Here is a 23,486-nt window from a genome sequence, read left to right as displayed (position 1 = left end):
CCTTCATCAATGACCTGGGGAAGGGAGGTGACCCCATAGGGGACAAACACCTTTATCAATTACCTGGGGAAGGGAGGTGGCCTCATAGGGGACATACGCCTTTATCAATGACCTGGGGAAGGGAGGTGACTCCATAGGGGACAAACACCTTCATCAATGACCTGGGGAAGGGAAGTGACCCCATAGGGGACATACACCTTCATCAATGACCTGGGGAAGGGAGGTGACCCCATAGAGGACAAACACCTTCATCAATGACCTGGGGAAGGGAGGTGACCCCATAGGGACATACACCTTCATCAATGACCTGGGGAAGGGAGGTGACCCCATAGGGGACAAACACCTTTATCAATTACCTGGGGAAGGGAGGTGGCCTCATAGGGGACATATGCCTTTATCAATGACCTGGGGAAGGGAGGTGACCCCATAGGGGACAAACACCTTCATCAATGACCTGGGGAAGGGAGGTGACCCCATAGGGGACAAGCACCTTCATCAATGACCTGGGGAAGGGAGGTGGCCTCATAGGGGACATACACCTTCATCAATGACCTGGGGAAGGGAGGTGACCCTATGGGGGACATACACCTTCACCAATGACCTGGGGAAGGGAGGTGACCCCATAGGGGACATACACCTTCATCAGGGGATCCATTCCCTGCTGGAGGGTAATTGTTTATAAGTAATGTGTGATTGTTACAAAGAATCCTTCCTAATGTGTTAGAATAGAAACTTTCCAGTGATCATTGAAGCGTAACTCCACTGAGAAATCTCAGTTCTACCCTCATCACATATACAGAGCTATATACACCTTTATAGTGTACAGTGATCTCTTTGAGCCATTTTCTATCTATCTATCTATCTATCTATCTATCTATCTATCTATCTATCTATCTATCTATCTATCTATCTATCTATCTATCTCAGATCTCTCTATCTATCTATCTATCTATCTATCTATCTATCTATCTATCTATCTATCTATCTATCTATCTATCTATCTATCTGTCTATCTATCTATCTATTAACTATCTTCTATCCTATCTATCTATCTATCTATCTATCTATCTATCTATCTATCTATCTATCTATCTATCTATCTATCTATCTATCTATTTTTATGTATCTCACTATCTATTGTATCTATCTCAGTGTCAAAGGCCATATTTTGGATATTCTAGATCTTTTTTTGTAATCATTTGTGTTTATGAAGTTTCAAAGTTCACAATAAATTCCTCTTCCACAATAAATTCCTACGGTACAGTCCGGAGATCCCCGATGCGAGGAGCGGAGCGTGTCATTTATAGAGATAAAATACATCTGGACACATCCGCCGATCAATAAAACTTTTTTCGGAAGATTCGTTCTGCCACTTTTATTTGCTTTGGTTCCAAATTTAAAAGAGCAATCAAAGCAGTAAAAGCGCATTACACAGCAACATCAATGTTTTATATCATGAATGTATTTATGAGACGCACAATAAGGCCAGTTATTATTTATACGTTTATATTTATTTTTGCACTTAACTAAAATAATACTAAAAAACATAAACAGCCTAAAACAAATATGGATGTAAAGAAAGACATTGCTGTCACTAAAGCACTATGGAGAGAAGATTCAGCAGAGCCCATTATAGAGAGAGATTGTATATTCAGATACATTAGAGAACAAAGTGAGCATTTTAACAACCATGGAAAGAATTCCGCTATGTATGGGATCACAACTTTTTTATGTTATATTTCTTAGCAGCTACATTCCAGCTGGTTTCTTAATATAAAAGGCAAGGAGGAAAAGGGATTTAGCTGCTTCCATCTGTGCACCTGTGTCTTTACCCCCTTGTAGCTGGCGTCTGCTGGCCCCCTAAAGGGCTTTACATGCCGGGAGTTGGGGCGGGGCTTAAGATTATGTGACCACTGTGATTGGTTGTCACGGCAGTCACATGTTTGGAAAGCTCCCAAACGCAATCAGTTTTCCTTTAGACACCAGTAACAGAAGGGGGCGTGGTCTCTCAGCACAGCGCTATTTGCACTAATGCATGCAAATATTCGGCCGGCGCCAAGGCATTACATCTGACCTCCAGCCTACCCTTCAGTCTTGCATAGTTGTACCGGTTGTACAGTTGTACCGGCTCCTCTCAAGACTGAAATGGCTTACTCCGATTTCACTGCACACTGTGAGCTTCTCATAATGTGCATTAGAAGCTGCAGCAAGTCAGATAGAGCCCACCTCATTTCCTAGCTGGAAGATGTCCAACATCATCCAGCACTTTCCTTCCCAGCCCAATTGTGGGCTGGTGAGTTTTTCTGCGCCGCCCTCCTTCCCCCTCTTCTCCCTGTCAGTTGGTACACCCGCACAACCCCCCCCCCAGGTCTCGCGGTCGGTCATCCATGCACTTACCCCATCTAGGTTGCGGGCGGGCAGCGCTCCTACGGGTGAGGCTTCCGCCGTGCGTCTCCTCCCTACTCCTCCTAGGCGTCCAATAGGATCGCCTGCCCTTTCAGCCAATCAGATAGTGGGTCTCAGGACCCGCTTCCTGAATGGCCAGGAGGAGAATTAATGTGACAATAGTGAATACTCATTCGCTATTATCACACAACGCAGTGCTCTACGCCCTGAGCCCACCCTTTTTTGAAGCCTATTAGAGCCTCTAATTACGTGCTTCGGGGGCGTGGCCTGGCTCGGGATGTGAGCGGACGTGTTCCTGTGTAGCTCCGGTCTCTCCCTATACAATCCTGCTCCATCCTGATCATCCATCGTCGGCACCTGACTCCTTTCTTGCCTAATCCCTTCAGCTGTGTCTTGTGCATCACTGAGGGGTATTTTGGTTGATGGGAAAGCGGCGTACGAAGAAACAGCCTCCGGTAAAGATGAGCTCCTGCCAAGATGGCCGCCGCCATACTGTACACGGGCCTAGCTCATCCCCAGCCTCCACTCCGGATCTTTTCGGTGACGGCCTGGACGGATCCCCACCACCCTCCCCAGAGATTCCGGACCCTGCAGCCACCCCTTCGATACCGACCCCGGGCTCGGCGGTCGCGGATGGCGCTAAAGAACCTACCCTGGCAGATGTCCTGGCCACTATCAAGGTAAACCATGCAGATCTGGTGGGGAAGATGGATGGGCTCAAGATAGACTTAACTATTATGCGGCAAGATGTACACAAGCTGCGTGGCCGGGTTACCGAGACTGAACAGCGTATCAGTGATTTGGAAGATACTATTACTCCCATTTTACCTAGACTCAATACATATGGGGTAAAGATTTCAACTTTGGAGGATAAGGTCGATGACCTTGAAAACCGCCTACGCAGGAACAACCTGCGCCTGGTTGGACTTCCGGAGCGGGTGGAGGGATCTGACCCTGTAGCCTTCCTAGAGAGCTGGCTTGAGCAAGAGTTTGGTCGAGAACAGTTATCCCCCTGTTTTGTGATTGAGAGGGCCCACTGAGTCCCCGGGCGCCCCCTACCAGAGGGACACCCCCCACGTACGATGGTGATTCGTCTCCTCAATTACAGGGACCGCGACTCCATCTTGGGGGCCGCCAGGCGGAAGGGAAGTCTCCGCATTAATAATGCAGTGGTGTCACTTTTTCCAGACTACTCAGCGACAGTCCGCAACCGTAGAGCCAGCTATCAACGAATCAAGCAGAGGCTTCGGGAACAAGATATTCAGTATTCCATGCTTTTTCCTGCCACCCTTCGGGTCACTTATCAAGGGAAAGCTCATTTTTTCCACTCCCCACAGGATGCCATGTCTTGGTGGGAAGCATTACCCCACCCTCCCAAGCCTCCTGCCTGAAGCGGATCCCCACTTTATGATGGCTCCACAGTTTACACACAAGTTTCCTCTCCTCTCTGGGATCCCCTTGCCTGCATTATAATTTTTCCTTTCCCCCTGTCCCCTCCCTTCTTTTTGCTATATTGGTTATGATGGACAATCTTCCCCTGTTTCAGTACGGTCGTGTGCTGACCTTGGAGGATCCTACTTGTCTCCGGTGGGAGAGTACCAAGTCCCGGTTTATAACCGGACCCAAGCTGATTTGGGACTCAGTCCCCTTATTCTATTTTGAAACATTATAATTGACTAATGACTTTTTTTGTTGCCTTTGAGTTTATAATTTTTTCCTGCCTTCTATTCCGGGCCATGCGCCCCAGGCACGATACAAGTTTTGGGTATAGGCCCACTCCTCTTTTTTGGAGCTGGGCAGGGGAATTGATACCCCTGTTGGGTATTGAATATGACAATGTCTGTTGTTGTATGGTTGTATGTATGATGTATGTATGGTTGAATGAAAGTCTGGCACTGCGACCCTTAACTGTATACGTGGCCGTGACCGGGGGAGGGGTTCTTCTTCAGACCCCTCCTGCTCCGTATGCACCCATGCTATCAACTCCATGTCTAACGTAATTGTTTGCTCGTGGAATGTCCGCGGGTTAAATTCCAAATTTAAAAGAGCGTCCATCTTTGCGGCCCTGAAACTTAGTAAACCCCATATCCTGTGTCTTCAGGAGACTCATTTAATGGGGGCCAAGGTGATGGCGCTCAAAAAACACTGGGTAGCCAGCCATTACCACTCTACCTATTCAAATTATGCCCGGGGCGTAGCCATATTAATTCGTAAGGGATTACCCTTCGTGTGTCACCAAGTTATCCTAGACCCCAAGGGGCAGTATGTTATTTTACATGTGTCGATACATGGCACACCCCTTATTCTAGTGGCGGTGTATTTCCCCCCTCCGGTCGCGGCCGCGATGTTTTCTGATCTTGATATTCAGTTTGCAAATTTGCCTAGTTGTCCTATGCTTATCCTTGGGGATTTCAACTCGGTCCTACAACCTGACCTAGATAGATTAAAACCTTTGAAGTCCGAGTCCGGGTTGCTCCGTGCGTGGTGTAATACCTATGGATACGTGGATCTGTGGCGCTGGAAATTTCCAGAGGCCAAAGTGTACTCCTGCCAGTCTAGGTCCTATGCAACCCTCTCCAGAATTGACTTTGCTCTCGCCACGAAAGATTTCTTACCGGTTGTTCAATCCATAGCGTATCTTCCCCAGACGGAGTCTGACCATTCTATGATACGGGTGGATTTGACTTTGGGTCATAGGCCGGGGTTTCGAACTTGGAGACTCAGCCCTCTCTGGATCTCTACTCCGGAGATAGCTGAAGGCATTCCAATTGACATGACTATTTATTGGTCCCTTAACACTGACTCTGCTCCTGTGGGTCCTGTTTGGGATGCCTTCAAGGCCGTGGTGAGGGGTTCCTATATTTCCAGAATCAAGAGCTACAGATCTGCCGGAAGGAGGACACAGGATGAGCTTCGGAAGGTTTTGGAGGAGGCTCGTGCCCGCCATGCGGGCGCCCCCTCCTCTGAAACCAGAGGCGTGCTGACTGAGGCCCACCGGGCGCTGCGGTTGCACTTGGTGGACTTGACCAGGAAGCAACAGCTGTACCTCTCAGCCCGTATACATGAACATGGTGGGAAGAATGGCAGGCTCCTGGCATATCTTGCTCACGCGGACTGTCAGGGAACCACGATTGCTGAAATACACTTACCTGACGGATCGATTACATCCAACGCACTGACTATTAATAAAACCTTTGCGGACTTCTATGCCACATTATATAAGGGCACGGAAACCCCTCCAGAGACAGACTTTATGGACTTCTTTGAATCCCTTGACCTCCTGGTACTCAACACCTCCCAGCAGTCCCTCCTAGACAAGCCCATCACGCTGGAAGAGGTCACCAAGCCATAAGCCTCCTTCCCTCTAATAAAGCTCCGGGCCTGGATGGGCTTCCCTCGGAGTGGTACCAGGCGCATGCAGAGGTACTGGCTCCTAGGCTCCTCAAATTGTTTCAAGACTCCCTTAAGTTAGGGAAGCTCCCTGAATCCTTAAATGAAGCACTTATTGTGGTTATACCCAAACCCGGTAAGGATAGCAAACACTGCGGATCCTACAGGCCTATTTCACTCCTGAATGGTGACGTAAAGATCTTAGCAAAAATTCTCGCTCTTAGACTCCAGTCTGTCATCCTCGCCCTTATACCACCAGATCAATCCGGTTTCATGCCTGGCAGGAGTACATTTGATAATATCCGAAGGTTGTACCTACATGTCCATGAGGCGGCACATGCGGGGCGATCTGGCTTAGATCTGTCCCTAGATATACTAAAAGCTTTTGATACTGTGAGTTGGTCTTTTTTATGGGAGGCTATGGCACGGATGGGTATTGGCCCAACTTTTATTCACTGGGTCCGCTTACTGTATGCGGACCCAAGAGCTAGGGTTCGTACAAACATGAATATTTCTGCATCATTTTCCTTGGGTCGGGGTACCCGGCAGGGGTGCCCTCTCTCTCCCCTGCTGTTCGCAATAGCCATTGAGCCACTGGCTCTGGCTGTGCGGCAGACGGCCGAGATTGGGGGCATCCGCTCGGGCCCGCTTGAGGAAAAAATCTCCTTATACGCAGATGATGCCCTGATATATTTAGATGGACGGGAAAGCTCCTTTGCAAAATTAATGCAGGTGGTGGAGGAGTTTGGTGTGGTCTCAGGACTCAAGGTGGGCTGGGAAAAATCGCAGGCCTTGGCTATCGGTCCCCCTTCCCCTTACAACTATCTACAGAGGTCATGCATCCAATTGACGCCCTCCCTTAAGTACCTTGGTATTCAGATACATACTGATCTCTCTAGGTACGAGGAACTTAATGTTACCCCTATAGTCCAACAGATGACAGAGAAATTCCGTACCTGGTCGTCCTTGCCCCTTAATTTAATTGGTCGCATAAACATATTTAAAATGATCTTTCTGCCAAAATTTCTATATAGCTTTAGGGCTTCCCCGGTTTTCCTTACCAAAAAATTATTTGCAAAACTTGACTCTGCCCTGTTTACTTTCATTTGGAACGGTAGCCAACCTCGTATAGCCAAATCATCATTGCAAGCGGCCAAACCTGTAGGTGGATTGGCTTGCCCAAATTTAAGGAACTATTTTCTCGCCTCCCAGCTCACTTATATTCATGATTGGTTGCACTCTGACCCCCAAACTCCGTCCACGGCTTTTCTATTATCTCTATTTGCATCCCCTACCTCCTTGAGGGACGAACTACATAGGTCCAAAAAAACGGGTGGTTCCAGATTTTCACCCGCTGAGGTTTGCTTTATGGCCTGGAGGGAGGGGGGAAAGATACTGGCACAATCCCAAGTTGATATTTCGCCACAGACTCTTCTGTGGCGGAACCCGAACATTCCTGAGCTCTGTGGTCATCCAGATTCGATGTGGTGGGCCCGCTATGGGATCACGCACCTCTCTCATATCTTTGAAAACAATATATTAATGTCTTTTGAATCCATTAGATTTAAATATGGCATTGCAAACAAATTCTTCTTCAAATACCTTTTATTGCGACATGCCCTCAGGACACAGTTTGGATCATTGACCATAGAGCTCAGGGAATCCTCCATGGAGGACCTTCTGTCATTTCCAGAGACAAACAAACTTGTGACGACCTTTTATGGGCGCCTTCAGGTGATGGGTGCGGATCCTTTTCAGAACTCTCAATGTAAATGGCAAAGGATTATGCCTGAGCTTTCTGAAGAGGACTGGGAGGAGGCAGTGGAAGTGTGCTTTCAGGATATCATCAGTACGGCTGATGTCCTGATACAATTTAAGTTTATACATCACTTACACTATACACCTGCTAGGTTGGTTACAATGGGACTGGGTCAAGATATCGCATGTGCCAGATGTAAAAGGGTTGCTGCTGATTTTTTTCATATGTTTTGGGCATGTCCCGGACTGGCTACATTCTGGAAAGATGTTTTTTCTTTTTTCAACCGTAAGTTACATATACCGCTGCCGCAAACTCCAGAGGTCGGACTCCTGGGAGTACTAAATGATAGTGTTCCTCGCATTCATGCTAGGATGTTAATACGTATTTTATTGTTTTATGCACGTAAAACCATTTTATTGCATTGGAAAGATACTGAACCCCCTTCAGCCCAAGCCTTCTTCCGTATTGTACATGGGACCCTCCCCAAATTTAAGTTGATTTACAAGAGCAGGGCATGCCCTAGGAAGTTCACCAAGATCTGTCAGCCTTGGCTGGATGTTTCAAGGGGCTTCTGGGGGGAGGTCCTCTCCTCGCAGTTGTCTCAGTGAGGAGGCGAGGAGATGTGTTCTTAGCAAACATTACTTGACATATATCTTAATGTGGATGGAAATCTGTATACGTTCTGATGAGGGTTTGTTCCACAAGACGCGCCAAAATTATACTGTATTATTGGTGGTCGTGAGTGACAGATGTGTGTATGAGTGTGTGTATGAATGGTGTGAGTTTTTTCTGGTTGGGATATTACTGTTTTGTACAGCTGTACTACTTCATGATTTTTGCTATATTTTCAGTGATCTAAACACCTATGACATACATGTATGTAGAACAGTCTATATTATTGGTTTTCTTATTATTTCATCGTTTTTGTATTATTTTTATTGCAAAAATCCAAAAATAAACACCTTTAAAAAAAAACAAATTACGTGCTTCAAAAAAACACCCCCCCCCCATTGGAATCCATGCATCTGGCACCCTGTATGTAGATTAGGGGGCCAGACGCATGGATAGGGGGGGCGGCGCCCGTGTTGTGGTTTAACTAAATATTGGGCGTGGCTAAAAGGGGGTGGGGTTCAAGTCTGAGATGAACAAGGGATAGAGGGACGGAGAGAGAAAGAAAGAGATAGGGAGGGAAGGAGAGAGAAGGAAGGAAAGAAAGAGGATTGGAGGGACAGCAGGCCAGAAAGTTTAACAATCAGCAGATAAAGATACTCCAAACACCTGGTGTTAGTGCTTCAATCATCACGGCACCATGGTTGTTATGGTGTCAGGATGATTGAAGCATATTATTTCTATTATTACATTGTAATATAAAATGAAATGAAAATTCAACTCACCATAATGCAGAATCAGTGGAAGCCCTGAGCATGTCACTTGCCACGTCGTCTGCCACCAGAAATCCATCAGGTGTCCCCAGCAGTAGTCCCTCCTTACATCAGGTGTCCCCAGCGGAGTCTCTTCTTACATTAGGTGTAACCAGCGGAGTCCCTCCTTACATCAGGTGTCCCCAGCAGAGTCCCTCCTTTCATCAGGTGTCCCCAGCGGAGTCCCTTCTTAAATCCTGGCTATACCTCTCGTCGGATAATCATGCATGGTTTGACCTCCGCTGCCATTACAGAAGTGAGTAACAGGTCACTCGCCCAGGGGAGGAAACAAGAGGAGGAGCCCAGGTGGCTGCTAATAGAAATGGAGCTGCCGCCAACCCCCCGCCCCGCAGCCCTTCCCACAACATGTCACAAACAGGCAGCAGCCCGGGGGGTGGGGGGTTGGCTGCAGCTCTATTTCTATTGGCAGCCACCCGGGCTCCGCCTCTTGTTTCCTCCCCTGGGAGAGTAACCTGTTACACGGGAGCTCAGCTGGTCTTCTGTAAAATGGCGTCCGACAGGGACAATTCACCAGTGCTGGAGGCGGCTGAGAAAAATTGTTAAAACTGCAATTTCCAGGGACATTTATACGGTATACGGTAAGACCGGACAAAGGTCTAAATACCGGGAATGTCCCAGGAAAACAGTAGGCAACTATGTCATTGGGGTACCCCAGAAATCACCATCTCCAACAGATCATCTCCTATCTTCAGCTCCATCTTCCAGTGCCATTGATTTAGCACCCTGACCCCCCCCCCCCCCCCCCACCCCTAGAGCTTCATTTCATCAGACCTCTTCATCATTGTTGAATGGCAGATTCTGAAATCATACAAAGCCAACCCCACCCCACCCCACCTCCGCTTCCAACAAGTGTTTTTTTTTTTTTTTTTTTTTAGAGTTCTACTTGAAGATTTCATAGCAAGAAATTCAAATGACATCCATTCCATTTCTCAAATGACCTTTTTAGTGTCAGTTTCCAGGAAATAATCTCCAGGCCGGCAGATTCCGGTCTCATTGTGCAGGTGTTGCGGGATATAAAAGGATGTTTAATAGCTTGTCTGAGAGAGCCTGGCTGTACGTACCGTACATTAGTTTGGTGAATTAGGACGGAGCTCCATGAACGGATCCCCTTTGTTTGTATAATTTATGCCACATTAGCATTTTGCTAATTCTATCTCTTTGTATTAATCTGACAGCCTAATTGTGTTTCATTTTTCACTCTGATAGATGATACTTCTCACTTCCAACCCCACGCATGCGGCACCGTTTTATTAAATTGTGGGATTAAAAAGTGAAGAACAAAATTCAGAGAGCGTCAAAGGGAACGTGGATCACAGCAGGGACGTTTCTCTGTATCGTACAGCTCAAAAGGGAGGTTCAAAAAAGTCCTGGAAAGTGACTAAAGAAAAGTAGAGGATTGAGATTTCAGTGTGAATGTAAGTTTAGGGGCCTGTTTATAAACAGGGATGAATCTTTGGGTCTTGTATGAATTTTAAGGGGGATATTCAAACAAAAAGAAAAAAAAACAACAACAAAAAAGAATGCTTGCTCCATTAAAAATCTATACCAGACCCTTAAACCGAGCATGCAGTCTTGCTGGTAGGAAAAGAGTGCTTGGATCCACCATTTTCAGGACCTGGATCTGAACCTGCGACCTCTGCTGTGTCTGGCAGTATGTGTTTTTGTTGAGCCACCTAAGATGCTGGACAACTCCTTGCCTAATTCCCCAGACAACCTTGCCTTGTGTTTTGTTTCCCTTGAACCCTTTGCTCCTCCCAGGAAGTTCCTATTTCCTTTTTAGGCCCCTTTAGGTCTTTTCGACTTTAACTTGGGACCGCAAAGTGGCATGACAAGTCGTACCCCATGATTTCCAATGAGTACCATTCATATCTGTGTGACTTCAAAGTAGTCCCTGCACTACTTTGGGCCAACTGTGATGCGACTTTAGGTCCATGGACCTCAAGTTTACACAGGCACATGCGTCAAAGTCGTGCCATGCCTTTGCACTTTCTGTTTGCCAGATTATTGTGCTCTCTCCAGCCAATATCTCACTCTTGTCACTCCTGCCATCCAAATCTTCGTTACCACTCGATACCAACCTTTGGCTTGCTCCTCAACTATGCTTCTACTTGATCCCAACCTGCAAATACTTGTTACTGACCTTTGGCTTGTGTACTGACTATGTATCTGCTTGATCCCTACCCCATATCTGCTCCTGGACCCCGGCTTGCTCACTTCCTTGTGGGGTGACCCTGAGGACTGCGACCTGGTACTAACATGCATCAAAATCTCCACCTTTAGAAGTTCTGGTGAATACTGGTTAGTGCTTAGACCCCACACTCCTGGTGAGCTTGCATCATCTGGCAAGGTGACCTGCTTGTATACCTATCCTTTTGGTTGATGGGAGCCTCTCTACTGCTATAGCTCCTGATCTCCGAGCCTGACCCCTGACCATGACACCTATTCTGAATAATGCCACGTGCCTTGCAAGGGAGGACCCCCCTCCTGTCAAATTACCTTGCCCCCATGTTTTTGGAGACAAAGGCCTCTTCTCCACAACCCTGGCTGGTGGTTGTGGGTGTCTAATGGCGGGGGGGACCCCATATACCACCTCCCTGATCCTGATGGTACCACTAGTGAAATGACAGCTCCCTGAGCTGGCATCAGTTATATAAGGGAAGGGGCGGTGATAGTGGTGACATCATTGGCCTTGCATGACCAGTGGACATATTTGGGCAGTGATGCCACTGTTATCCACACTTTGCTTACATGGCCAGGAAATCCCAGCAATGTGAGGCAACGTGCCATGACGTCAAGCTTCCTTAGAAACCAGGGACAGCGGGAAGCTGTCATGTATATAAGTGGTAGAAATATTGCTTCTATGTCTGATACTCAGCTCCTGGTGAACAAGGGGACAAACAGGCAAGAGTTTTTGGCATTTGTTCTAACAACCAAACAGCAGGGGCGGCCCGTTATGCAGGGGCGCTGTCACGTACCTGGTGGAGACTGAGCTGTAGAGAGGGCTTCTCTTGCACCTCCTGTTTAGCACCCCTGGTAGAGATGACAGGGGGTGAAAGACACAGAGTGGCACGAGGGCCGATGTAGCAGGTGGCTCAGGTCGGGTCTTGGAAAGAACCCGATGGCTGCAGATCACCGGATAGGCACCGAGAACTGGAACTCCGTGTTGCTGGATCAGCAGGCGGAAGCATGGTCGGAACATAAGCCAGGAGGTCATCAACAGCCGAGCAGAGTAGGTACCAGAACGTGAGGTAGAAGCGAAGGCAGGATACAGGCCGGGTTCGGTACACAGTCGGGGAGCGCAGTACAGAAACATGAAGCAGGGACAGGGTCAAACACAAGCCGGGGTCACAGGAAGGCAGGCAGAAGTCCAAGGAGAGATTCAGGTACAAGCCGGGTCAAACAAAGGAACACTAGAACAGATCAAACACATTGTAAACAGGAACAAGCTGAAAGACCACTTAGCAATGTGTGTGTGACATTGCTCCACTGGCACCAGTGCGTGCATGCGTACGTGTGCCTGTTCGCGGCCGCGCGCGCCCACCGGTTCGCAGCCACGCGTGTCCGCGCATGCGCCAGTACACCGTATTCTTGGCGCACACACTACTGTGCCTGCGCCTGTGCGCCAACACGCATCTATCAACCGGACTTCTCTCACAGGCGCCGCCCCACTAATCCATGCATCTGGCCCCCTAATCTATATGCGGGGCGCAGGACGCATGGATTCCACGTGATAAGAGCCAGAGGCTCTAATAGACTTCAAAAAAGGGTGGACTTAGGGTGCAGAGCACTGTGCCACGAGCACACCCACTTGTGTGACAATAGCAAATTAATATTCGCTATTATCTTCCTGATTCTCCTCCCAGCCAAACAGGAGGCAGCTCCTGAGAACCGATTGGCCAGGGAGTCTTAGGGCTCCCAATCGTGTCTCGGGACACACTTGCCAATCGTATCTCAGGACACTTCCTGTTCAGCCCGGAGGAGAACGGAGAGGAGAATGGGCCGACTCCTCATTCCCCATGCCTCCTATAGTTTATCTATCGTCGGGGGGGTGTTTGCGGCGATCGTCCGCTTTTCACCTCCTGTGGGGGGGGGAGTTTGCTTGCAGCGAACGTCCATCAGAGGGGGGCTGGCGTTAGTTTGCACCCCCCGAAATATTTAGCTCCAGCCGCCACTGCCGAACAGTCAAAGTTGGTTCCAAACCTAAGTTCAGATCAAACTGTTGGATCATTACTATTTATATAACGATTTGTTTCTGGACGTTCTTCCATCTGTTTGTGACAGATGGATCTTGTTTATTATTGTAATTTTTTTAAATTAAAGTTGAACTTCACTTTCCCAATCAACGTTGACTATTTTTATTCATCATGCTGCTAGCATTAGTAAATAGATAGGAAAGTATATCATTTTTACTTGCTTTAAACTTTTTGTTTACATTTCTTCAGCTACTCCTGGGTTTCTGGCCTAGGCAAATTATGTCATACATCCCAGGAGTCTTCGGGGGGGAGGAGGAGTTTTCCCAGCTAAGCACACTCTACAGCATGCCTGAACTAAGGGCAGATCGATTCCAGGAAGTAAATGCTACATTAATCATCTGCCCTTACTCTAGATCAGGGGTCTCCAAACTTTCTAAAGAAAGGGCCATTTTACTGTCCTTCAGACTTTAGGGGGGCCGAACTGTGCCCAGTGGGAGTAAACAATGCCCGATCTAGTGTCGCTTGGAGGAATTAGTCCCCATTGTTGGTGTCAGTTGTAGGTATTAGTCCCCATTGTTGGTGTCAGTGGTAGGTATTAGTCCCCATTGTTGGTGTCAGCTGTAGGTATTAGTCCCCATTGTAAGTGTCAGCGGTAGGTATTAGTTCCCATTGTTGGTGTCAGTGGTAGGTATTAGTCCCCATTGTTGGTGTCAGTGGTAGGTATTAGTCCCCATTGTTGGTGTCAGTGGTAGGTATTAGTCCCCATTGTAGGTGTCAGTGGTAGGTATTAGTCCCCATTGTAGGTGTCAGTGGTAGGTATTAGTCCCCATTGTAGGTGTCAGTGGTAGGTATTAGTCCCCATTGTAGGTGTCAGTGGTAGGTATTAGTCCCCATTGTTGGTGTCAGTGGTAGGTATTAGTCCCCATTGTTGGTGTCAGTGGCAGGAATAATGCCTCAAGGGCCGGATAAAGGCAAGCAAAAGGCAACATCTGGCCCCAGGGCCGCAGTTTGGAGACCACTGCTCTAGATGGCCACAGGCAGAGGTGCTGAGTGGTTTTTCAAACTGATTTCTCAACAAAATAAAGCATGGAGACATGGATGGATGGGAGAGTTTGCTTTGAATAATAAAAAATGAATAAAAAAGCAGTTTTGGTGCTCAGATACAGTGGAGATCCGCTTTAAATTGCACGTGGCTGTTGGTGGGTGAAACTTGCTTGACCCTTTACGTTTGCACCGCCATTTTTATCTTTTAGGCCTGAAGATTAGTTAAAACCCTCAAACGTGATATATTTTCTAAAAACAGAGACCCAGAAAAATAAAATGGCAGTAGTTGCAAATTTTTATGTTACATAGTATTAAATAGATGTTTGTCAAGCGTAAATGTACAGTAAAACAATATATTGACCAATTTTTGGTAAAATATTAAAAAGATGGCAAGTAAATAGATACCAAACATGTCAAGCCTTAAAATTGTGCACTCCTGTGAAATGACAAAACAAAAAAAAAAAGGTTAACTGTAAATGATGGACCTAGAATTATTGTGCTCAGGGGTTGGGTCCTGCGGGAACGCATGGGAACGGAGCTCCTGCACTTTGTCTGCAGCAGGAACACCGTTCCTGTATGCGTCCCTACTGCAGGACGTGGCTGCTATCAGTGGGGTGCAACGGATTGCGTGGGGGCGTGTCTGGCCGGCGCCGCTCAGAGGTGCCTGCGGCCGCTGGACCGCACATCCATGTGGGGAAAGCAGCTGGGCTGCTCCTTCGGTCCGCGCCGCTCACCCCGCCTATTTGGTTTAGCAGGCGGGGAGCGGAAACTATCCAGCTGCCCTATGACGGCGTGAAGGGGGAAGGAGCTGCGATGGATCCCGATCCCATCGCCTGTTGCCGCCTGCCAGACTGGGAAAAAAGCGGGTGCTCGCCCGTGCAGCAGCCTCCCTGTGTGCTTGTATAGGAGGAGTGGTGGGGGCAGCGGCATATAGAGGAATTGATCTTTTAATATTCCTCCTGCAACCGCTGAATGCCTGATTCTCTTCCATTCTGCGGCTGCAGGGGAAATATGGAGAGATCAATTCCTCTATATGCCGCTGCCCCCACCACTTCTCCTTTCCAGCTTCTTTTGCTGCCCTCCCCCCCATTCAGCTCTCCCAGTGCTCTCCGCCCCCCTGTGCTCCCTTTCCCCCCTGTTCTTTCCAGTTCCCCCCCAGTGCTCTCCGCCCCCCTGTGCTCCCTTTCCCCCCAGTGCTTTCCAGTTCCCCCCAGTGCTCTCCACCCCCCCTTGTGCCCCCCCAGTGCTTTCCAGCTCCCCCCCAGTGCTCTCCACCCCCCTGTGCCCTCCCCAGTGCTTTCCAGTTCCCCCCAGTGCTCTCCATAGCCCTGTGCCCTCCCCAGTGCTTTCCAGTTCCCCCCAGTGCTCTCCACCCCCCTGTGCCCCCCCAGTTCTTTCCAGTTCCTCCGATTGCTCCCCCCCAGTGCTCTCCACCCCCCTGTGCCCCCCCCCAGTGCTTTCCAGTTTTCCCCAGTGCTCTCCACCCCCCTGTGCTCCCCCCACAGTGCTTTCCAGTTCCCCCCATTGCTCCCCTCTCCAGTGCTCTTCATCCCCCTGTGCCCCCCCCCCCCCAGTGCTTTCCAGTTCCCCCCATTGCATTCCACCCCCATGTGCTCCCCCCCCCCCCCCCAGTACTCTCAGATCCCCCCAGTGTTTTCTGCTGCACCATTGGCATGATTATATCTTCTTAGTCCTCTCCATAAAATTATCAGAAATGTGCGCTTAAAGTCGAACTATAGGATAGATTGGATATCTATTGGATAGAACAAGGGAGGGTTATAGCCCCTGTCAGTTTATTTTTTACCATCCCTGTCCCATTGCAGAGATTTCCCTTCACTTTCTGCTCCATAGCCAAACAGGCAGTGAGAGGAAAATCTATGCAAATTAAGGGAATCCATTGCCCCCCCCCCCCAGGCCCTCAGAACTAGTGTCCCCACTCGAAAATTTCAGGGCGGGTCTCAACAGCAAGGAGTGGGGCTTTGATAGGAAGGGGTAGGTCATACTTAAATTAGGGGGTGCACGAGTTTAGTCAGGCCTAGGGCAGAACAAAACCTAAATACACTAGGGGTCCCCATCCCTGCCCAGCATCATCCATCCCTCTCCAGGATTCTGGGCGGAGATGAGGATACATTGTAGAGAGGGATGGATGATGCTGGGCGGAGATGAGGATACATTGTAGAGAGGGATGGATGATGCTGGGCGGAGATGAGGATACATTGTAGAGAGGGATGGATGATGCTGGGCGGAGATGAGGATACATTGTAGAGAGGGATGGATGATGCTGGGCGGAGATGAGGATACATTGTAGAGAGGGATGGATGATGCTGGACAGAGATGAGGATACATTGTGGAAAGGGATGTGGATAATTCTGGGCGGGGATGGGGACACATTTATTTTTGAGGTGGGGGAGGGGTGTGGAATCTTAGGTGAGTTCCCACACTTTTTTTTCAAGGACTTTACCCCTGATTGTGCTCCTTCCAGCATGCATTGTGTTATGTAACTTGTGAATCGCAATCACAATTTAAAAATAAATTAATAAACATAAATACATCACATACTTACTGAATATAATCATTAAGGCTGGGTTCACACTACAGCACGGAGCAGGGGTCTGTGCATCTCCATTCACTGGTTCAGATCTGATTTCAGCCTGAATTTTTGGCTGAATTTGGACCTGAAACAGACCAGAAGACACACAGGACTTAGAGGACGAACAGGCTGCTCCGGAGCATGGGCGTAGCACAAGGGGCTGCAGGGGTCACAATCGCAACCCCGCACCTAGCTCCAGGGGGCCCCTGCAGCCTCCCTGTCATATTATCATATCCTCCACAAAGTCCAGCTCCAATCTGCCCTAGGGCCCCACAGCCACGCTCCAGTACTGGGCTTCTACTTTGCCTTCCACAGGCCACACCCTTCTGTTCCCATTGGCTGGGGAGAATCTGTGAGCCTTTTCTTGAATGGAGAGGAGCACGAGGTGAGAACAGCCCAGGATGGGGAAGTGTCTATGCTGTGTGTTGGCAACATGGAATGGTAACCAAGCTCAGAGGAGGAGAGTGCCGTCCTGTAGCCACGATGGGACCGATGTTACTGGTGAGGTATGACACTGCTCAGTGTCTCCTAGTCAACAGCTGGGATTCTTTGTACCCCCCCCCCCCCACCTGGGGATGTCTACTTACCCCACTTCCCTGACAACTGGGAAAAGACACACACCTCCGGGAGGTGACCTTCCCCCAACACCTGCCAACACTGACAGAGAAACCTTCAGAAATTGCTTAAAACAAATCCCTTAACACCTCCTAAAGGGGACCCTGAAGGGCTGTAGGCTCAGAATTTGTGTCACATGGCTTTGCCCCCCCCAGACCTAAGTTGCCCCCCCCCCTCCCAAAGCCCCCCGACCATCCCCTCCGCCCTGCATGCTATGCCCGGCTGCTGAGCTCCTTTCCCATTACAGCACTCTATACTGTTCCTCCTCCGCAAGGCTGAAATCACATTCCTTTACAACACAGCCAGTCAGCCATGATCTGCACAGGGTGTATCTGCCTACTGCAACTACACTGCCGTTCTGACCAGAGAATTTCACAGGTCTGAAGGGCAGCATAAAAGCCAGATATACCCTGTAAAGCTGATAGACTGTGTGTAAAGGAATGTGATTTCAGCCATGTGTAGTGTGGGTGGGTGGGGGGGGCTGTATAAAGTGCTGGAATGGGAAAGGAGCTCTGACCTGCCAGGAGTCCCTGTCCTCTGATTCTCCAGTGGTGATCCCCATCCTCTGCTTCTCCAGCGGTGATCCCTGTCCTCTGATTCTCCAGTGGTGATCCCCATCCTCTGCTTCTCCAGCAGTGATCCCTGTCCTCTGATTCTCCAGTGGTGATCCCCGTCCTCTGCTTCTCCAGCGTTGATCCCCGTCCTCTGATTCTCTAGCGGTGATCCCCATCCTCTGATTCTCCAGCGGTGATCCCCGTCCTCTGATTCTCTAGCGGTGATCCCCGTCCTCTGATTCTCTAGCGGTGATCCCCATCCTCTGATTCTCCAGCGGTGATCCCCGTCCTCTGATTCTCTAGCGGTGATCCCCGTCCTCTGATTCTCCAGCGGTGATCCCGTCCTCTGATTCTCCAGCGTTGATCCCCGTCCTCTGCTTCTCCAGCAGTGATCCCTGTCCTCTGATTCTCTAGCGGTGATCCCCGTCCTCTGATTCTCCAGCGGTGATCCCCGTCCTCCGATTCTCCAGCGGTGATCCCCGTCCTCCGATTCTCCAGCGGTGATCCCCGTCCTCCGATTCTCCAGCGGTGATCCCCGTCCTCTGATTCTTCAGCGGTGATCCCCGTCCTCTGAGGAGGAGCCACATCCAATTCGCTAGTGTGAGCCCGGTCTCAAGGTATTAACCACCTACAGCTATCAATATCATCCCTATACTAGGCCTTTAAACTTTGAGGAAACTTTCTAATTATGCAAAAACATTTTTATTACAACAGATCTATTTCTGCAGTTTTAAAGATTAACACCAGATGATGAACACAAAAAATATTATCAGATAGAACTGTAAACTGTGACAGAACATTTTAGCACTCCCAATTGTTCTGCTACAACTAAAACAATGCTTAAATCTGATAATGTCTTGATTTCTAGACTTTCTCCAACTGTCAGCTAAGTGGCTGTACTATTTTTGTACAGTATATATATATATATATATATATATATATATATACACTGTATTGTCAAAAGTATTAGGACACCTGTCTTTACACGCACATGAGCTTTAATGGCATCCCAGTCTTAGTCCGTTGGGTTCAATATTGAGTTGGCCCACCCTTTGCAGCTATAGCAACTTCAACTCTTCTGGGAAGGCCGTCCACAAGGTTTAGGAGGGTGTCTATGGGAATGTTTGACCATTCTTCCAGAGGCGCATTTGTGAGGTCAGGCACTGATGTTGGACGAGAAGGCCTGGCTTGCAGTCTCCGCTCTAATTCATCCCAACAATTTCATGGCCCCTTCCTGTTCCAACTGCGCACCAGTGCACAAAGCAAGGTCCATAAAGACATGAGTGAGTGAGTTTGGGGTGGAGGAACATGAGTGGCCTGCACAGAGTCCTGACCTCAGCCCAATAGAACACCTTTGGGATTAATTAGAGCGGGGAAATTGCCAACAGCTTTTCTCCTCAGGCATAAGTGGCCGAGACCCAGGAAAAAACAAATAATAATCCAGGATAGTGTAACAATGTTTTATTAAAAGCCAAAGCAAGGATACAATAGGGATTTTCCACTTACATTTAAACTGTGCTATAGTCAGCACCAACACAAATAGCCTGGTTATGTCGTCCTGCACATAGTCTGAGCCGGTGTGCGTTCCAAACAGCCGAATGTCCCAACCAGATCAAGCCGGAAATGACGTCACGTATGGCGGACGAGGAGCCTCAATGCATTTCGCTTGTCAGCATTGTCAGGAAATGCATTGAGGCTGCTTGTCCGCCATACGTGACGGGGTCTCAGCCACTTATATCTGAAGAGAAAAGCTGTTGGCAGTTTCCCATATATCACTACCAGGGTGGCTTCTGTGAATACAGCATACAAAAGGATGGTACCCTAAGACACCAAAGGCACATATTATAGATGTTGTCGGTAAGCGTGCATTTTGTGCACATTGTGGTGGAGCACATTTTATAAGGAAGTATTTGAGGCATTCTTACAAACAGGAGTACGGTGGTTGGAGTTTTTTTTTCCCAGCAAAGATTTAGGAATATATATATTTTCTGGACTGTGATATTATATAAAAGTTTTTTTATTTTTATTTTATTTTTTTTACATTTTTTCACTATTTTTGGCTTTCAGGCTGGGTTCACACTATCGCCGCATGGGGCTCCCAGCAGGGGTCCGCTGCGTCATGGTTCACCTCCTCAGGTCCGATTTCAGACAGAATTTTTGGCTGAATTCAGACCTGAAATGGACCAAAAGAGGCACAGGGGTACTGTGGAAATTCACACCGGAGCAACAGTGGAGATGTGTGAACCGTCTACATTGAGAGCCGGTCAAAATCTCGTAATATAGGCAAATTGCATGCGGCGAACCCACATCCAGTTCGCAATAGTGTGAACCCAGCCTCAAGCTTATCTGGATTGTTATTCACTCTTGGATTATATGTAATTACTATGTGCTAACACCTTGCTTTTCATTGGTTTCCCTGGTTGAAAAAAGAGACAAGTCCATCTAGTTCAACCAATTAAAAGCAAAAAATAAATAAAAATCATACAATCCCATATACACAATCCTATATACCAGGGGTCTTCAAACTGCGGCCCTCCAGGTGTTCAGGAACTACAATTCCCATCATGCCTACTCATGTCTGTGAATGTCAGAGTTTTACAATGCCTCATGTGATGTGTAGTTCTGCAACAGCTGGAGGGCCGTAGTTTGAGAATCCCTGCTATATACCAACAGTTGATCCAGAGGAAGGCACAAAACCCAGCAAAGTATGATCCAATTTGCTCCAGCAGGGGAAAACCAATTCCTTCTTGATCCCCCAAGAGGCAATCAAATATTCCCTGGATCAACATTACCTATAAATATTAGTATCTTATATTGTGTACATTTAGGAAAGAATCCAGGCTTTTTCTATGGCGATCTACAGAGCTGGCCAGAACCACCTCTGGAGGGAGTCTATTCCGCATTTTCACAGCTCTTACTGTGAAGAAACCTTTCCGTACTTGGAGATTAAATCTCTTTTACTCCAGATGTAAAGAATTCCATCTTGTCCTCAATTTCAGGGTAAAAGAATTCCCTTTGGCAAGGACCTCCTTCACGAGGGCATGATGGCTCTGCTACCTTTTCCATTGTCATATCCAGTACTCAGGGCTGGATTAACATAGGGGCTATTGGAGCTGCAGCTCCAGGCCCCTACCTTAATATAGGCCCAGCCACCCAAAAAGAACAGACACAGAAAGCAGAGAGATCTCCCCAGACGGGCCCTGCATTCCGCATGCACTGCCTGGGCAGAGCGGTGGAATCCATAATGGTGAGCAGTCCTAACGGAACCCTGGTCTTCTGCTTCCGTAGTTTTGTGTTAGCGCCACTCATGCCGATGCAGGGCTCTTACGGAAGCCTGGAGCTTCCACAGTGTTGGGCCTGGGCGGCTGCACTCTTTCGCATCAGAGTGCAAAAGAGTGCAGGCAAATATGGAAACCAGGCAAGTCAAATGTCAGACTTCCCCAGCGGTACCCTTTCAAGTCTGGGCACACGCCAGCGCAGGCTTTTGGAAATGCAGAAGGGCGCCCAGTGAAGACTCACCAAAATTCTCAGCACCAAGCGCATAATGCTCTTAATCAGAACCTGCCAGTATTATTCTCTTGTATGTCTTTGTACCATTAGCTGTGATATGATTGAGTTGTGCTTACTATCCTCTAGAGTCTATACATTCATGTATTCTTCTGAATATACACTGGGAGGAACAATACAGCAGATATTCTTATTGTATAATGTTTGATGTAAGACATACCATGATATTTATACCCATTGTACTATTTCTATTGCAAAAGCATTCTTTTGATGCTTGGGCAACTACATGGCAAATGAGGTTTAATGTAGAAAAATGTAAAATAATTGCATTTGAGTGGCAAAAATATGAATGCAATCTATACACTGGGGGGAGAACCTCTGGGGAAATCTAGGATGGAAAAGGACCTGGGGGTCCTAGGAGATGATAGGCTCAGCAATGGCATGCAATGTCAAGCTGCTGCTAACAAAGCAAACAGAATATTGGCATGCATTAAAAAGGGGATCAATTCCAGAGATAAAACGATAATTCTCCCGCTCTACAAGACTCTGGTCCGGCCGCACCTGGAGTATGCTGTCCAGTTCTGGGCACCAGTCCTCAGGAGGGATGTACTGGAAATGGAGCGAGTACAAAGAAGGGCAACTAAGCTAACAAAGGTTCTAGAGGATATCAGTTATGAGCAGTGGCGTCTTCAGCTTTCATATTTAGGGGGGGCACATGGGGGGACAGGGACAAAAGGGGGGGGCAACTATAAAATGCAATTATATATATATATATATATATATATATATATATATATCCTGGGGCCCTTTACTACAATCCCACAACAGCCCTTTCACCTGTTCTGCACCCCCAGGGTGGCAGAAAACAAGAGATATATGTCACCAGCATACCAAGAAAATATAAGGGTCCAAAGCAGTGGGAGAATTATCAGGGTTGCAAAGGTTGTCTTGCCACCGGGCCCTGGTGTTCTGCCACTGTGGGGTTCCCCAGCCTCCTCTTGCTGTCCTGCCCCTGCTATTGACAGCCCTGGTCTGGCATCTCTTGGAATTTACAGGTTGGTTCTCCTGTCCTAAGGACAGGAGAAATCAGTCTGTTTTTTTCAGTAACTGAGAGTCCTGGTGGAGTCCTTCCTGCAACTCGCTCTTCTCCCTGCCAATGAGGATGCAGGGGAAGGAGCAGATTGGGCAGCTGTGGTTGTGTGAGCGCTCGCATTATGCAGTGTCAGCGAGCAGAGAGAAGGGGGAGGAATCACCCGCAGGAGCTGACTAAGGACGCTCTCCCTTTTGCCTTTTTGTAAAAAAAAAAAAAAAATTTAATTGGGGGGGCGCATGGTGGGGCACAGCATAATGTTGGGGGGGTCAGGGCCCCCTCTGCCCCCCCCAGGGACGCCATTGGTTATGAGGAAAGGTTGCGAGCACTGAACTTATTCTCTCTAGGAGAAGAGACGCTTGAGAGGGGATATGATTTCAATTTATAAATACCGTACTGGTAACCCCGCAATAAGGATAAAACTTTTTGGCAGAATAACAAGACACGTGGCCACTCATTAAAATTAGAAGAAAAGAGATTTAACCTTAAACTACATAGAGGGTTCTTTACTGTAAGAGCGGCAAGGATCTAGAATTCCCTTCCACAGGCGGTGGTCTTAGCGGGGGGGGGGGGGATCGATAGTTTTAAAAAACTCTTAGATAAGCACCTGAACGACCGCAACATACAGGGATATCATGTAATACTGACATATAATCACACACATAGGTTGGACTTGATGGACTTGTGTCTTTTTCCAACCTCACCTACTATGTAACTATGTACTTTGAACATCTTCTTTTAAAATTTGAAAATGTATTTTTTTTTTGTCTCGGTGGAAACATATCTGAATATAACACAGCATTGGCTTCTGGTTCTATAAATACTGTAAGCCCTCGGTATCTTCATGTTTGTATTCGTCCTCCTCCCTCTTTGAAGAACACAGTGCTGGAAACGTT

Source organism: Aquarana catesbeiana, linkage group LG13, assembly GCF_042186555.1.
Source record: "Aquarana catesbeiana isolate 2022-GZ linkage group LG13, ASM4218655v1, whole genome shotgun sequence".
In the NCBI taxonomy this organism is placed as follows: domain Eukaryota; kingdom Metazoa; phylum Chordata; class Amphibia; order Anura; family Ranidae; genus Aquarana; species Aquarana catesbeiana.
Note: the sequence above shows the minus strand (reverse complement) of the source record.